Below are 18,520 nucleotides of genomic sequence, written 5' to 3'. Positions count from 1 at the left end.
AGAATCAGGTGCTGTACAAATAACAACAGGGATGCAACAACATAGCTCAGACAAGGGGAGGGGACTGTAAATAATACATTTCCTAATCTAGTGGGCTGGGGCTCCTCAAGAATTCTTACAGTTCTTTTCCATAACCTTGCTAATTTTCACAAGAGTCTGATCCAAGGTTACAATGCTATCCCATTCCATTAATGGTCTTGTCAGTCAAATCCCTGGGTGAGGGAAGAGATTGCACATACTGAGGGCCTTCACAAAATATTTCTCAGTATCTTAGAACTTCAATTTTCAGTCATTCTGTTCAGTTTATTAAACTATTATCATCTTCATGTGTTCCTTTTATGTAAAGTCTATATCACATTTTGTTTATATAATGTATTCTATATTAATATTTTCCAGCAATTTTTTCCTTAATTCAGTGCTTTGCATCTTTTGGGGAAACAGACTGAAGCTGAATTTTTCTCGGTTAAACATCTCTGAGGATTAAGAATCAGGAGTAAAGGCCCTTGAGTTAAATCCTTGTCATCAGTCATGGAAAGGTAGTACTTTTTTTATACCAGCTATTATTGCTGAGAATAACACAAAATGCCAGAATCGTGAGTTCTGCTTTAGAGCCGAAGTAGAAATTTCTATGAAACCCTGCATTGTGACTGAATGAGATTAAATAAATCTTTTTCGTTGAAGATCTATTGCCAGCAACTGTTGCTCTCCATTCCATTAAAATATAGAGCAATAATACTGATAACCAAATCCAAGGCTCAAATACTGCTTGAATGTTCCAGGAGAAACATAGGGTCCACATGCTGCTTTATAGCTTCACTGAAACAGATTGAAAATCTTCAGTATGTCACACCTAGAGCAGACGGTGATAGTGTGACAATCAAAACCCATCCTCAGACAGGGAAGTGTAGATCGGTGCCACCTGATAAATAAATGTGTTACTTCCAATTCTATTACAGAAGCAGTGAAAATGTGTCACGTTAGCTTAACATTGATTCATTGAATGCCTAAGAGGAACACTGGCAGATTGCTTTAATTAACAGATGTATGAGGGCTGCTGATGTTTTTCAAAGTGAAATTTCCTTGCCTCTTGCTGCAACCTATCAGGCTGTCATTCTCAGGTGACAGAATGGCAAGATATCAGACCAACTGCTATAAAAGCTTTTCATTCTCAGTACTATGTCTAAATATCTAGGTTAAAAATACATTATTTTTCACAACCATATTTCAGTCTTTAGTCTTAAAGAAAAAAAAGGCAGTGACTTCCTGTCAAAAAAAGTCAGCAGTTGTATCTCTTGACTTTTCCCACAAGATGAAATAGACTGATTATAATATTCTTTTGCTCAAACACTTATTTAATTTAAGCAACAAACTGCTTACATGTATGCATTAGAAACCTTGCTGCTGGCCTGTTCCCTGATTTCCACTCACCTCACCTTGTAAAAAACAAAAGGTATGCATGGTATCATCCAATCTAACATAGACATTTACCTTAAACTCAAATCGTAGGTGTCTAGTAAGAGTTCCTTTAATGCTCTATCTTCATATGCAATTCATGTATTCTCAAAAAATTCTAGTTCACTTAAGTGCTTACATTAGGCAGATAGAAATCCTTCTGCAAGATTTAAAAAAAGTCACCTTGCTACTCATGCTGAAACACCCAGTTCTTCAGTAGCTCATCTCTGTTCTGAAATTTGAGAGGCTGGACTTAAATTTTAGGTTCAGTTCTAATTCTGTTCAAAATCATACATTAACAAATCCTGATGTTTTATATATCTGTGTGTGTGTATGTATCTGGGACAAAGGAAGCTTTGTCTCCCCAGCTTATAAACTATTTCAAAGGATGAGGTAATATCTCCTTCAGGCCAGCTGTCATGAGCTCATTGTCATTTTTAGGAAAAAAACAGAAGAGAGAGTTACAAGTTTTTCTGCATGTGACATTGTTGAGGCTGGAAGAGCTGGCCTCAGATATGTGTAGACAGGGTGCTGTTCACGCAGAGCTGTGTCCCAGACCATGTCATGCATGAGAAGAATGCCTTGGAGCAGATTGAGCAAAACTTTAAACAAACATCCTATTTCATTCTGCATGTTGGAACTGTTTACAAGCCCAAGGCCTTGAAAAAGATAGTTTCAGACCTTCATGTTTCTCTCTCTCTCCATCTATCTATTTATCTAGCAAAGACTTGAAGTCTGCAAACAAATATGATTGCTGATGAGGGCACAGCTTACAGGGGCAGTATGCTGAGCAAACAATGAACAAGAGGGAAATCTAGTCCACTAGTCACAATAATTTGGATATTGTTCACTAAGTACTTGCCTTAAGTCAGTTAAATTTGAGAGGTGATATGTATGGCCATAGACAAATCCAATTTAATTTCTCTTTGTGGTGTTGATGAAAAGCCAAGGCTGAAAATAATTTCTTATTGGGAAAAATTCTCAGTATACAAATTAAACATTCTGTTTTGGTAAACAGCCAAGAATAATAGCAAAAATTGTTTGTATTGTCCCATAGGCTTTGAGCCATTTCAGTTACACCACACAGGAAGGTTACCTTGAAACTTAGAGGTAATTCTTGGCAGTTTTCCTGAACTCTATTAACACTTGCATATGGAAAATGGCTGCAGCAAAAGAACAGGTATGGTAGGGAAACATGTCTGAATGGAAATAATTTGTTAAAGAATTCAATGTTACACCAATAAACACAGATTCTGGAAGATATGTATTTGATTTGCATTGCTATAACCTCTCCAGTGACTGATGTATCATTGAATTATATGGAAATATGTATTCAGTGGAAAAATGCATAATAGCAATATAAAATGGATTGACTTTCTCTCTAGCTAATGAAAGACTTGTGTTTAAAAAAAAAATCAAAGAAAATTTGTGGAAGCAACAGTAACTTCCAGGAAAATTAAAGCTGTATGCACATAAACCTAAGTAATTCCTGAGAAAGCCAGACTGTCATACAACAGAAATAGTTTCGTCGATAAGAAAATGGATCTGAAGACCATTTACATGCTTTATTGACCAATGATGAAGTATAGATGAGAAATTAAAACTATAATAAATTTAAAGATTTTTATCTGAGTACCATCACATAACACATACACCAGATTTAATTTTCTTAAGGTGGCATGTCTTAAGTAATATTTCTCATGACATCAAAATTAATACATTCTGTGATACTCTGAAAGAGGACATCCAAGAGTATTTTAAAAGACAGAAAACTGAGGGTTCTTTTTACCTCAAATATTTTCACAGGTAACTACCAAAGAATTCTTACCTTCAAATTAGTTTTTATATTTTCTTTTCAAATCTTTTTTGTCTTCAAATCATGAAATTCAATATTTTAGGCTATGCATATGTTAATCTGTTATAGAAAAAGACATAGTTTGGGTAAACTGTCATACAACTTAAAATGGGGAGAAAAGCAAGAGATATGGGTGCTTTTTTTTTGTTGTTGTTGTTGCTAATGATAAAATTTATAGATTTTTTTTAAATATAGAATTTGTATTTCAGGAAAGAATTCCAGAAAGAAACAGATAAGGAAACAAAAAGGAAAAGAGGAAGAAGGAGAAAGTTGGAGGAAAGAAAATAAAATAACAAGAGACTTAATTTCACTCCAAGACTGCAGTGTGGATAACATTTCTCCCAACTTAGGATCCTAGATGGTCTGTGATGTGGTATCAGGATCCTAAAACGGCAAGTGATATATCTGGATTCCTGATTTCTCCTCAGTATTGAACACAGTTAAATATAACTTGACCTATTAATTGGCCTCATTTATTTGAAAAATTAATAAGCTAACCAAAAAAGAAAATATTTCTGTTGTTTAATTTTATTAATTACTCCACAATGCAAGATAAAAAAAAAATAATCTAATTGACAGTCAGAAAAAAGAAAAATATATTTGGTTTCTGTTAATGAGTTAATCTTCTCTTACACTTGATCAAACTGTTCAACTCCTTCATTAAGTCCAAGCAGAGACAACACCAAAGTGCCTCATAGAGTAAAACAGATCAACGACTCAAGGTCCCATACTGGGAGAGACCTGACCCCAAACACTTTCATTTGGTATCCTGCTGAAATCTTTATGATTTTTCTTTGCCTTTTCTTTTTCCTTCACTTAATTACTGGCTTGTTTCTGCATTATTTATTCTTCTAGATTATGTGAACATGTGAAATGGGGCATGTCTCATTGTAGAACTAAAAAATAATGTTTTTTAGAAAGAACTTTACAAAGACAGAAGAGTCATAACTGTGTATTCTTGTTAATAAAAGAAAAAATTTCTTTGTGTTATTTCACTAATAAGTGGTTTGTAGCCCATAGGTATCAAGTTGGGATTCATATAATTTACTTTTCTGGATGAAATCATGATTTATTTTAATGAGTAATCATCCTGGCAGGTCTCATCTACTCATATTTACATACATTACATCTTGCCCTAATTTAAATAATTTCACCTACTCCCCTTGTTTTTATAGGAATTAGAAGCCTTCCAGCTTGATTTTAAGGACTTTCTATAATTGTATTTCTACCTAATTTTGGAAACTTGTTTTCTATTTTCCTATTCACTTGCAGTTATCTGGTCACAGACTTTCCCCTAAAGTCACTGTGCACTTATTATGCATTAAATTTTTGGGAGGCAATATTGTCTTAAAACTGTTACCTTATAGATTTAAAGAATTTATCTCTAAATCCTTAAAAGAGTTAGGGATTTGCACATTTTCTGTCAAGACCTTTTCAAATATCTTCAAAGAATACTTCTGTTAATGCTGCTCAATAGTGAGTAAACTATAATTATGTGGGATCTTATTCCCAGATATTCTCCAGCTGAACAGCGCTGTCATCACAGACCAGTCAACACACACTTTCATGTGATTTTAAAGACTTTTTTTTAAAAAAAACATGAATAGTATAATTTTGCTTTTGTAGAGAGAAGACTGCAGGAGGGCACGGGGAAATTTCACTATATGTTCTGTCAGCACAGTTATACTGCAATGAGGTACAGGAGTTTAGTATAAAATAGCTGTAAGCTATTTTATGAGGAAATAAGCTATGCATCATCCTATGATTAAAGGGATACAAGCATTGCTTTTGTGCAGCGTTAGTTCCTCATGTTCCCAGATACAGATCAGAAAATCTTTAAGGATATATGATAAAATTTCACTTCATGGCTGCTTCTGTTATGTTCAGATCATCAAATGATTGCATTAATATGTAGTAAATGAATGTCTTAAGAAGAGAAAGTGAAAAAAAAATATATCTGAAAGAGTGTATTATTCCTCCAAAGTAAAGGTGGACTCTCCAAGCTTCTTAAAGGCACATAGAGAGTAAATCCAAGTGTCATTTTGCTGAAATCAGCAGCTGTTTTCATAATGTATGTAGATGACATACACATCCTAGCTGGCAATATATGAACACTAGTCAGAGACTGAAATGGTTAAGGGCTTAAATATTTTAAGAACACCAGAAGACTTGTCTACAGTAGCAAACTGCAAAGAAACAGCTGCTCATCTACTGAAGCCCACCCCTCCCTGTGTACCAGCTGTTTTGGACTGCAAAAGGACCCTGAGATAGATAAGGTGGTTCTATTGTTCAGCTATCCCAGGTTAAAGAGAATCTATCCCCAAGTGTAAGAGATTGAACTGCTAACCTTTGATCACTGCAGTAACCCCCAGGTGCTTTAGGACACTACTGCTAATGGCTCAAGCCATTGCCTGGGTGCTTTCCTAGTGATGCCCAGTGGCCTCCCAGGTGCAGAAGGGTGTGCCTACCTGAAGTGACTAACTGGGATTCCAGATAAGGGAAAAGGCTGATAAACAACATGATAAGACATCATCCAGTGGTACAGGGGGCATTTCCACCTAGACTGTACAATATAAACCCGATCAAAGAGCAGTTTTGTGGACTCTTCCCCCAGTCCCATCCCATCCTGCATCATGGATATAGCCTGTAGCCACCAAGAAGACCAGAAGAAAAGGCTCATTGGGATGCCATCAGAATCTAGGGAGTGGTGGTATCTTTTTTCTACTTAATCTGTTTCTCTGACAGTTTCTTTCCTCTTCCCCCCACCCCCTTTCCCCGTCTCTCTCTCTCTCTCTCCCTACCCCTCATTTACTGTTAAATAAAATCTGTGCTATTGACTTCAGCATATGGTCTCTTTTGCACCTTAAATCAGGCACAGGAATCTCTTTCTAATATTAATAATCGGATCTTAACAACACCAACTTTATTTCATATCTCTTTCCCTCTGCTGACAAAGATAATCTTAGGAAGGTCTTTGCAATAGAACACGGGTGCACACAATTTACTTCACTTGTTAAAATATGTGCAAGAGAGTAATGAAAGCATCTAAACCAAATGAGAATATCCACAGTATCAGGTCATAAGATTAGTAAAAAAATGTTATAAAAAAAAGAATAAAGCTGTAAAGTTCTGTATTTTGGGACTTTCACTGAGTCTCTAAAATATTGACTATTCCCGTATAAATTGATCATGCCTTAACCTCTTCCCCTATCTTTCATTTTCCCTCACTCTTGTTATTCAATACACTGAAGAAGCACAATGGATATTTTCATCAAAAGATAAGAGCTCTTCTCTGAAGAGATGAAAATAACCCTACCATCTCATAAAAATGTTTTGTTTACTTGTACTCTTATTTTTAATCACTAATAGTTTTAAATTACATGGAGATATCCAATTATGAATAGCAATAGACATAATGACATCCCTGGGCCTTTACAGAAACTCTCCTAAGTTGTCCTCCTTTTGTAAACAACAAAAAAAAGAGAAAACAATTAGAGGAAATGATCCTTTATTCCATAAAGTTCACAGGGGCAAAAATTTCAGCCCTTTCTGCATTCCCTAAAATAAACATATAAAAGTGAATTGAACACAGGGGAGGAACTTCATTACATTTCCTAATAACAGCATATTTGAGAGCCCATTAAGAGCAATACCCAAATAGTGTCCCCTGTCAAAATGTCATTTCAGAGAAAAGACAGAGGAATGAAAAAAGGATAAAGCTTTTGGAAAGATGGCATTTTCCTTTTTTATTGTTATGACTCCTTTTTATTAACATGCATTAATATTGTCCAAGAGGATATTATCCATCAGTTCTTTTACTTAAAGAACCATGACCATTCCTAAATACATTTACATGCCCATAATATAATGGGCTTTGATTCCACACATACTTATGCCAGTGCTTATTTTTTACGAAATGTAAAACTTTGTTCTTTCAAAACACAGGGGCAGACATGTATTCTGCTCAGAAATCCTAGTTTAGATGTACTGAGAGAATGAAACAGGATGCAAGCTGAGGCAGGCAACTCTGTACAGCATCTTTCTCGGCTGCTACTAACTCTGTAGGAGCCTGCATTTGGGTATTTATTATTATCATACTCAACAGTGCTGTGATTATCTCATATGTAAGTCTCACCTAAATGCAGAAATTGCAATTCTGTCACATATCTTTCACAAGAGATCTTGTCTGCGATCATACGCTGCAGAAAAAAAATCAGTGTTATACTTTCTTTCAGAGCATGTCAACAGTGGAAGGAGCCATCAACTCTCCTACATTTATCTCAGTAGTTCAGTATTTTGGTACTCTGACACAGATCTGGTTACTATTTACTCATTTAGGCACTGTGAGCATTACATTGGTCTCGTGGATGCCGTGGTTCCCTCCCATCAAAGTTATATCAGCGCATCTAAATATTTCTTGGGTATGAGCAAACCTCTTTATCCTCTCTATCTATGGGGCACTCATTTGGAATGCAACACACCTGTGTTCCAGTTTGTGGGGATGATTTATACATTAAACTGCCTTCCCCTGTCACTCTCACAAGCATCAGTTTTTCTGACCACCTCCCCCACCATGCTGCATTACTTTTGTGAATGGTACAAATTTTGACATATGCATTTGTGTACCACATATCCTTTAAAATATGAAGAATTGTTTGTAAAACTTCTTAATGCGGCAATGTTGATGTTGACCAGATGTTTCTAAAATTCACTGCATTGAAGGGTACTCCAAGAATAAAATAGTTTCGTTATTGTTGGGATTGTTGTATTCTGCATTTCAGGAAAGATAAGTTGTATTCAACTTTGACTTCTCCTTATCATTTGTTCTTACCTTATTTATTCTAAAAACTGACTGTATTTTATAATATTTTCAAATTAACAGTAAGTTTAAGCAAATCACATTTAAATTACCAACTTTTATTGTTTTCATATTATGAAAGAAAGCAATTCCTCTGGGTGATATAATTTATAAGGTCTTGAGGATACATTTGGTAACAGTCTATGGGGAGGAATTGCTATGTAGATTTATAGAACTTTACTCATAGACAGAAATTCAAATATTCCTCCCACGAGTCATAACTTATTTCATTCAAAACTGTGAGAAGGTGATAGAGTTGGGTCAAACTTATTGCAGATTTGCTCAGAATCCTCATGGGAAACTAAAGAAATAATGGTTTCTATAGCAACTAAATGCATCAACATTATGTTTATTAATTACAGATACGAATGGCAGAAACTGCAGGAAAAAACCCCATGATGAGTCAGGACCTCACACTAGGACCAAGAAGCTATTACTATAATGAGAACTGTGAGTTCTGTCTTAGTTCTGTCTTAGTCAGTATCAAACAATAGCAGTAAAACAGAAGCACCTAATCAGATACCTGCTGTCTGTCTGTATGACTTTATGTCACAGCTGGAGGATTAGACAGATAACATATGAATAGATTAGATTAGATTAGATAAATAACATATGAATGCTATCTTCTGGGTTGCTTTATATGGTTTGTTTCCCTCCTCTCATAAATATCTTCCTGTTAGGTAGATTTCATTATAATCTTTGGGACCATGGACATGCCTTTGCTGTCCACAGGGCATGATTTGGTATTACAGGACTCAGTCTTTACCTCAGGTATTTTGCTATTTTTTTAATGGGAGCTATTGACCATGAAACCTCAGACATATTAGCGCTATACAATGAATAATAACTTCCAGTACCTGTCCTTATAGGTCAATTCATACTCTTGTCTTTTGCCAGTGATATTGAATGTTTTCTGCAGTATATCATACTTACTATTTCCTATTTTCTCTTACCTACTACTTCTATAATTTTGTCTCTATTACAGAACAAGCAATCAGTTTTTCTGGTAACATCAAGTCTTTGTATACTTGATCTGTTTTCTACTTGTATAATCATGCTCTCTTATAAGACTTTTCCCATCCAACCTTACCCTTTCTATTAATTTTTCAATATTGCCTCTTAAATTACAAGAAAAATCTTTCAGTAAATGGTAGAGATGGAGCTAGTATGAAAGAGCAATAATTTCTTTGCTGTTTTTTTTAATTTTTTGGGAGACTGGGGTAAAGTAAATGCTTGCAGCTTTAAAGATCTTAATGACAGATTTCAGCACAACCAAATTGCATGACTAGAATTAAGTGGCAGATGACACTAGAGATAATAATCACAGCAAAGAAAGCCAAACTGCAGCATGCCTATGAACTGAACGACCTGTTGCCTGCTAGTAGTGGTTTTCCCAAGGAAGAAAGATGAGGTACAGCAGGGTGAACTCTAATAGGAGTAGGAGCTCTGCCAAAGCGATTTCTGTGTTAAGCTTCTCTTCTGCCCTCTTGATTTGGAGCTGTTCTGTTTGACAGACTGCAAGCAGACACACTTCATACAATTTCTCAGTGCTGGGGTTGTGGCAGGCCGGTCCCCTACCCTTTACCTGTTCCATCCTTGGTAATTGCCTTCACCAGGATCCTTGCCAGCAAGGCTGTCTGCAACCATTTGTAGGAGAAATCTGGGGCTGGCTCAGGCGTGTTTATGGCTCATTTGAAGACAGATGTAAGCTCATACTGACCATAAATCAAGCTCACCTTCCAAACCAGGGCAAATCTGTAGCCGCAGTCAGCCTCACGCCAAAGCCAAGGTAATATGCCCTGCTTGCAGTGCTTTATGCTGTGCCAGCCTGCTGATCTGGGGCATGGAGTACAAACACAACCAGTTTGACTTCTTGCACAAGACTGTTTAGAGGCACATATGTGAGTCCAGGTACTACTTTAAAATCATCTAAAACCATAATGGGACCAAAATGGAGGTGAAAATTTTTCTTGGTACACCTCCAAGTTTTGAACTGTTTCTGTTGCCAACTAAACTGTCATGCAACTAGAACCCATCATATTTGCTACAGCTGTGTGGGTGTTAAGAGTCAAAGAAAAAGCTCTGACAGAGCCTCTTGATGTTATTGCCAGCTTTTGAGGAAAACTAATAAAAACAACAGCTGGGGCTGGCAAACAAACAAAAAAAAAAAAAACAAAAAACAACCCTAGAATCTAGTATCGAATAACAGAATAACATTGGAAAAAAGGAAAAAGTTATGGGTTTTTTCCCTAATTTCTTTTTTTTTTTCACAGACTTTGCAGCCTGCTTCTGGTAGAGAAAATCCTCAGCATTACAGCATTTAGAGTGGCAGCAATGGGTAGATGATGTATGTACCAGTTAGTTCTTTACTGCATTGTTGCAGTTGCTGTCAATGAACTTCAAACAGCCTTCCGCTCAGCCAAGCACACCATACTCTACCTGGAATAATGATGCTCTAGAAATGCACAGAAATAAATTGTAAGATTACATATCCCTGTTGAAAACTCATACACTTGGCTACCTGATCAGCTCATAATATTTGTTTAAGAAATCTGTACAAGAACTCTGTGGAAACAAGATGAGAAAAACCCTGTCTCTTGTGCTCACAGCCTGACTCTTCAGACAAGTGTGGATTGCTTGCCTCAAAAAAATGTGCATCAGTTTGCAGAGAATGTCTTTTAAAAACTCACACAGAAGAGCAGAGAATAAATAATAAACGATAATAGTATATAACTATAATAGTATATAACTCAAAGATCTTTACATCTCAAAATGCTTTATGTAGCTATCTTCATGACAGAGACATTGGGACAAAGAGAGGTGGGGCAATTTACTCCGCGTCACACGGCAGATCATTAACAAAACCAGGAAGAGTAGCAGGTATCCTGAGACCAAATCCACTGCCCTATCTTCAGGGCCCATTGTGCCTTTCATTATTGGCAGATAATGAATGTGAGGGAGATGAAGCACTGACAGGCCTAAGCTACAGTTAGTCAAATATAGCCTAGTTGTTTTGCATCTAAGGTCTTAGAGAAAAGCATGCTTAATAAATTCCAATATTTTCTAGTCGATCCTTCATTTGATTAGTTTGATAAAAAAATCCCCAAAAATAAAACTGGTATTCAGAGCTTGGTTATTAAGTTTTCAAATTTCTTTCAAAAATTGTTGTCTCTAAAATTTTGAAAAAATCAAACCAGTTGGAGAAACTTATGCCAATAGATATGTGTAAACAAATATGACTTAGTGACAAATAGGACTTCATATGATCAGGATCTAACAGGCAAGCATCATTGAATTTAAGAATTGCTGTTCCCATAAGTCTGGGAGATATTTTACTATTTTAGAAGATATCTATTTTTTAAAAAATACTTTTTCTCAAGGAGGCTACATTACAGAGGACAGCTAAATTTGTTTTTCATGGCAGAAGTAACCCACTGGCTCCAAAGAATATTATACTAGTAGATGTTGCATAAATGAACCAATAGAATACATAGGACAGTGGAAAAATTCTGGAGATCTTCAGTACTGTTCACATAAGACCTATGTAGAAGTGCTAATATAGCCATTGTCCCCACACAGTCTTATTAAAACCACCCTAGAGATACAAAGAAGCAGACTGTGACCGTGACTAGATAACTATCTGTAATAGTAAAGGGAAATGTCACTAAATGTCATTAGAGCCTGACATAACCTAAATTATGGCAGTATGTTTAGTACAATGGAAGGATATAATGAGAATGTGGCATTTCCTTTAAGGACAGTAGCAGATTCAGAACAGTAAATTAATTCAGTAGTAATGGCCAGCTGAGTAGGAAAGTAACTGGTTGTGCTGCCAAAACCCCTTTAGATTCATAGCAAACCTACAAACACAGAACCTTTAAAGGAAAAGAAAAGCAATCACCTTTATGAGGTGCAACAAGAGGTTGAAGCACAGATGGTGAGAAAAGCATTCTAATAAAGCCTGTTTCTTTCACATTTTCCCAACAGGTACATAACTAAGGTTCTTAGCAAATAGAGTGAATTTTAATTTCTTCAGAAGAGCCACAGAAACCCAGTAATTACATAAATCCCATGGAAGTCTTCTATTTCAAATGGAAAACCATGGAATCCATTTTATTCCAGAAATTCCTTTATTCTGCTGAGTTCACTGTCTGAATAGGGAAATCAAGACTACCAAGCAGGGCCTAAAGACTAGCTGTATCCCACCTTTAAAGTAGAAGCCTTATGTTTGAAGTGATAGATGTGAAAGATGCCTTTACCATTAGGAAATTTATAGTTTGCTGTGGATATATTTTTTGCTTGACTGGTTGGTTTGTTTTCTACCTTTAAAAGCTGTGCTAAAGGGGGAGTGGTTCTGAATAAAAGAAGTGGCATAGACAATTAAAGTAAAAAATAAATAGAATGAAAATGTAAAGAATAATTTAGCGGTGGGAAGGCTCTTTAATAGTTCTGCTGTTTGCTCCTAATAATCAAATTATAAATAAATAGATTTTCAAATGTCCTTAGAATAGTTCAGTATTTATTAGGGATAATAACCAAAAGAAATCACTAGTATTCACAGTACCCTATCTTAAATTAACTTTTCAATAGTCATGATGATATTAGAAACAATAGAGACTGTTTTACCAAACTGCATTTATGAGGTGGTGGTCCAAATGTGTTCTTAGGGCAGCTCTACTGAAATCACTGACTCAACACCAGGAACAACTTTAGCTTTATATTCTCAGCCTTTGTCGGACAGAGAAAGATTCCTGTGGGCTAATGATCCATAGAGCCGGAATAAAACCATTTAATCTATGCTTTTAGGGAGACAGCAGTTGAAAATTTTGGGGAAATTGGAAACCTCTCAGGTTTCTGATATGCTTTAGCTATGTTAGCTGTTAGTGTTGAAAATCTTGATCTGTTAAAAAGCTGAAGGCAGACAATAAAATTCTAAAAATTAAGAAAAAAATAATTCGATTTTTAAATTCCTCATGTATTTGCATATTCTAGTCTGTATGGCTACTGGGCAGAATACAGTTACAGCATATTCCTGCCCTCCACCCAGGTCTCTAGAACTTGCAGTGATTTTAATGAGTGGGAACAAGCACTATGTCAGCAGCTGAGACCATTTCTAAGATAAAATCTGTGATTTCCCTTCAACTCTTGAAAGGTGTTTGGCAACTGGGAATGTGAAGTTTTTGTGGTGATTTTTTACACAGAAAGTTTCTTTATCCCCTTACTCTGTAAAATAAATGATAATTATAACTAATTCCATTAAAACATATATCTAACAGGAAGGAAAACCCAGTGCCTTTTGGTATCTGTTCTCTCAACTTAGAATAAATCCAAGCTCCTTTTAAAGTTGGTAAGAAAGATATTTAGGATAGATGGTTGATGTTTTGGAAAAAACAGTGTTCTCCTGTTGTGCTTTTCAGAGGATGATGAGATGGCAAGCAACACACAAAATTCTTAACAGTATTTATTTAGCAGTAGATGCATGGGTCCAGAGATTCAGGGATCATCTCTATTGTTTCCTAGGCAGGAGACACTGCAAAAATTATCTTGCTTCCAAAATATACATTTATCCAGGGCTGAATAAAAACAGAAGATAGTGCCTAAATTGGGTGACCTTTAACCTATGGTAACCAGAATATGCATGTGAAAACTGCAAAACCTTTTTTTTGTCATGATTTTATCACTTACCTAGATTGCAGCACATACAGACAAGTTTTATCCTTGGTCAGACACCACTTTGAGAGCTTGTAATTGCAATAATACCAGAGAAAAACAGGGGATTTAGTACAACAGGTCTATTTCATGTTTTCTGCAGTCTTTGCTGAAGGTGTTGTGGTAAATATATCTTTTTAGGAGTGGGATTGAAAAAGAATTATTTCACTGAACAAAAGAAAAGAAAGCAAGAATTCAGCTTAATGCAAAGAATCACACAGCACCTTTGCTGTAGTACACAAGGGAAGCTCATTCAATGAGATTTTCTCTGGCGGTCATAGTATGTAATTGTTGTCTGTACACTCCTTGTTTTCACAGCTTTGGAAGTAACCTTCTGAAACCCAGTAATTCAGAGCCTTCTCCATCCACTGGACACAATAGTTAGTGTCACCTTGAGATAAAGGATAAAAGAGAGATCTAGATTTGTTATGATCAATTTGGGTACCTTAGGACATGAAATATTAGAATTAAGCATTTGGGTTTGGGTGGGATATCTAAAAATGTTGCAGAAGAAAAAGTGATCCTTAAGCATAATGCCTCAACTCCTCCAGCTGCAGGGATGGGATAGTGTCACTCCACAGGGTCATCTGACCCACAGAATTAGGCCTGGATTTTATTTGACTATATATGGAGTTTATAAACAGTAGCTACCCAGAGTCATCAAAGCTGAAGATACTGAAGATACTGATACTGAAGATGAGCACTGTCAGCTCAGGTGCATCTCTCTGGACATTGACAGTTACCCAGGCTAAAGACGGAAGCTCCAGATGAGAGATGGGCTACTATCATCACAGATTAGGGTCCCTCTGGGTGGATGAAAGCAAATTAAATCAGGTATCATGAGAAGCTTTTGAACAGATGACATGATATCTAGTACTTTTAGATACCTTCAGCATTAGATGATGACAGGATGCAAACAATCCAGCTCTTGTGCAGAGTCTAGCAGAATTTAAAGGGATAGGGTCCCAGTGTAGGTGGGGTTAGTCAGAGTAAGCTGTGTACAAACAACATTCAGCATTCTCAGAATCATCAAGCCACATTATGAATCATTCCAAAGATTGCATATGCCAAATTTCTACAGAACAGATTATTTTTGGGGGTTCTAAAATAGATATTTAGGACATATTTAATATAGTATTCTAGACTGAAAGACAACAACAAAAAAAGGACATCTTTTTGTCACCTAAAACATATCTACTGATGTTTAAAAAATTAATCCTTGTTATTGTTATTAGTGTTTTTTTCTCTCTTAAACTGAGACAGCTAGGTCTGATTATTCACCTGCCTTTAAAAATATGGGTTTCAGACTAGTTTTACTTAATAGCTCATATGTTAAGTATTAAAGAAAAAAAATCTTTGTAAATGACTGTCACTTTCCTGTTGTAGTGTCACTGACCCATATCTGATTATAGAGCACATTTGTCACAGTGGTTTGAAAGGTCAAGAACAATTTTTTGCTTTACAAAAACAAGTCACTAGGCAAGACTAAGTTTAGATACACAGAAAACAAAACAAGCTGCTAACATTTCCTTCCAACAAAGGGAAGGAAGTCTTTTCATCATTATGTCTACTCTCATGTTTGTCTTAGGTGTACTGGTTGACTAAAAAAGGTCAACATTTATCCAGTCTAACTACAGAGTGGTATTAAAAATGACAGCGCTTTCCTGTGTTTAGCAAAATATCCAGTCATAAATAAAGATCCGATTAATTTACACAAATCTCAAAGTTTTTAACAGAGACTATTCCAAAGACTTACAAGAATGCATATTCATTAACACATAAAAGATCTGTTTTGTAACACAGTACTTGCCCAGCTTAATTTGCTCTTCATCATTGAGTTTATCTACTTGCATGTACTTCCTATCATTATACCATAAATAAGCTCAAGTGCACTGTGGTCTAGAGGAGGTTTCCTTAGAAATTCACCATTTAATATTACTGGTGTTTTTTCCCAAAGTGTGATTATTTACTTTTACTATTTACTATTTACTTTGAATCACTGCTATATCTATATTTTCTGCTTGAATTTTGTTATAACCATTTGAAAATTACACTATCTTTAGAAATGGTTATTTGATGTGCAGGAAGTCTTTGTATTTTATCTGTCATGACAGAAAACTTTAAGCAGAAGATTGTTTCCTTCCCATTTGATAGAATTATTAAAGACCAACAGCAAAAGTTTCATCCTGTAGAATTTTGGAAGGAGGCAGTTTGTTAACTGACATTTGCGTACATCATGGTGAGAAATTCGTATCTATTGCTATCAGTTATCAAACCAGCAGATTTCTCACATATTTAATGTGTGAGTAGTCACAGATAATTCCATAAAAATTCCCACCTGCTTAGAAACAACTTAAGTACTTAAGAGCTTTACTGATGGTAATGAGGAATCACGTTGTATTGCATCATCTCCCACCCATCTCAAGAGAGGAAACATGGACATCTCTTTCCATCTCTTCCAATCTTTTACATTACATTTTCCTTATTTTTTTTGGCTTTTTTTAACAGTTCACCCAGGGATCTCATTATTCAGAAAAATCTCCACTTTTTCCTATCTCAGCATTTTCTGAAATGTGATTATTTAAATCCTGTATTTTTCAGTAGCATTGGAAGAAAAAAATCTCAGAAGGGACTAAGTATTTATTTTTCTGCACCTTATTTTCTGTGCACACTATTTTATAGCATTCTTAGCCACAAGCCCTATCAAAGAACGGTAAGCCACAGAAATGCAGCACAGTTAGTGAAATTTTATGAGAATGTTCAACATTTTGAGTGACAGGAGCCACGATCTTGAAGTTTTGTTTCCTTAGTGTTTGGGTTATTTTTTTCGTACTGGGAATAATAAAAGTGACATGAGTGGACTTCAGTGCTGTTTCAAGTCATATACATGATGAAGTGTTCCACTGAATTGGCAATGGCTTAATTTGAATTATTTTAAAATGCTCATAGGTTAAAAACAAAGGAAGCCTGGATCTTTGTACAGTGAAGTACCAAATTTCAATACTGCAATTTATACTCCACAGGAGTAGATCACTCTGAGATTACTTACAATAATTTTGTTCCTTTTCTTTTGTAAATCTTGTTGCTTCTCTCTAGTTCTTTCTTCTCTAGGATCATTTGCAGACTAGTTTGAGACCTTGATATCAGTAGAGTCAGCTTCACTTTACAGCACATCTGTAAGATCAAGGCAAAACCCAATGCAGACATCTCTACTTCCCCCACATGAATTAATCAAAACAACTGTGATATGAAAAATGTTGTGCTGTTTTTTGGTTTTTCTCCTCTACAGCTGCATGTAGCTACAGCAACTTGTTAGTGGACCTTAGGGATCTGAATATTGCATAGCAGAGCTGGTTCACGCCAATTATTATGTTGAGTGATGAAACTGCCTTGTATCATTTCATTTGTGGATATGAACAGCAGGATAGTTATAGTTTCTGCTTTCCAATTATAAATCACACAGACTGAAATATCAGTTCTCTGAGTAAGGGCTGTAAAAGCAGTGGAGTGTAAGGAGACTACTGTTTCTTGTGAAAAGGAGTCAGAAATTAGAGTTTATTGATGTGGGCTTTTTTTTCCCCACCTCCTGTCATAGTTAGCTTTTAAGACCAAAATTGAAAAATTATTGGATAAAGGTACTGAATGGAAAGCAAATAAAACATCTAACTACAAAGACTGTATTTAGGACTATAAACCATAGATATGATACACTGATACATTCAGGTGATTGAGTAATATGAGGTTCACTTAGGGTTTTCTATAGGTGGGCTTTCAAGAAAAACATGTGAAAGAATATGGTAATGGTAAAAGGACTCTCTTTCCAATCCAATTTCTGGCATAGGCTAAGCATGTCTTTAAATATTTGTAATTTTGAGATTGTCTGTGAAGTGTATCTGTGAAAATCTGTGTGACACTTGAGTCTGCAGTCCAGACTAAAGTGGATGGACAAAGGCTAAGATTCTTTACAGACAAAACAGAAAGTCTTTGCTGGTAACAGTATGAAACTAACAATATCAAAAGGACTGGATTCAGTTACTGAAAATATTTTTTTTTAATTGGTATTCTGCAAGCCATATTTATAGTCTTGCATTAGGCTCCCCAATGCAAGACTGTACCTACTGAAGTGAGCATCCCACATACCACAAGGTGGTTGGGGGATGGAATGCACAGCACAGAAGCTGAAGTTCACTTATTTAGGTAAACTGGAACAATAAAAGACTGAAGGTGGACATAGTGTTCTCTACAGTGACTTAAAGGATGGCTACAGAGGAGATGAGGTGTCTTGCATTTGTACAGAGAAAGGACGGAAAAAGCCATGGTGACCAGTTGCAAAAAAGGAAATTCTGTAAATATTAAATAAAAAAAAGGTCACCATTAAGGGCCCAAACATAGGAACAGTTGCACAGAGATTCTCCATTCTTAGACACACTCAGCTGACTAGACAAAGCCTGGCTATGTGATCTAAGTTGTCTTTTGAGTTTGGGAGCAGGGGGGAGGAAAGGCAGGATTTGAGATCTCCAGAAGTGTCTTCTGACCTAAATCAATCTGTTAGTCTGCAATTCTCACTCTGTTAGTTTATGATTATATTCTTCAAGTTCACGATTTGTGTTTTTCCCATTTGAGAAATCTGGGGGAGGGACTGGGAA

Source organism: Pseudopodoces humilis, chromosome 5, assembly GCF_049639895.1.
Source record: "Pseudopodoces humilis isolate 2021_Gansu_Grassland_sample_001 chromosome 5, ASM4963989v1, whole genome shotgun sequence".
NCBI lineage: Eukaryota > Metazoa > Chordata > Aves > Passeriformes > Paridae > Pseudopodoces > Pseudopodoces humilis.
Note: the sequence above shows the minus strand (reverse complement) of the source record.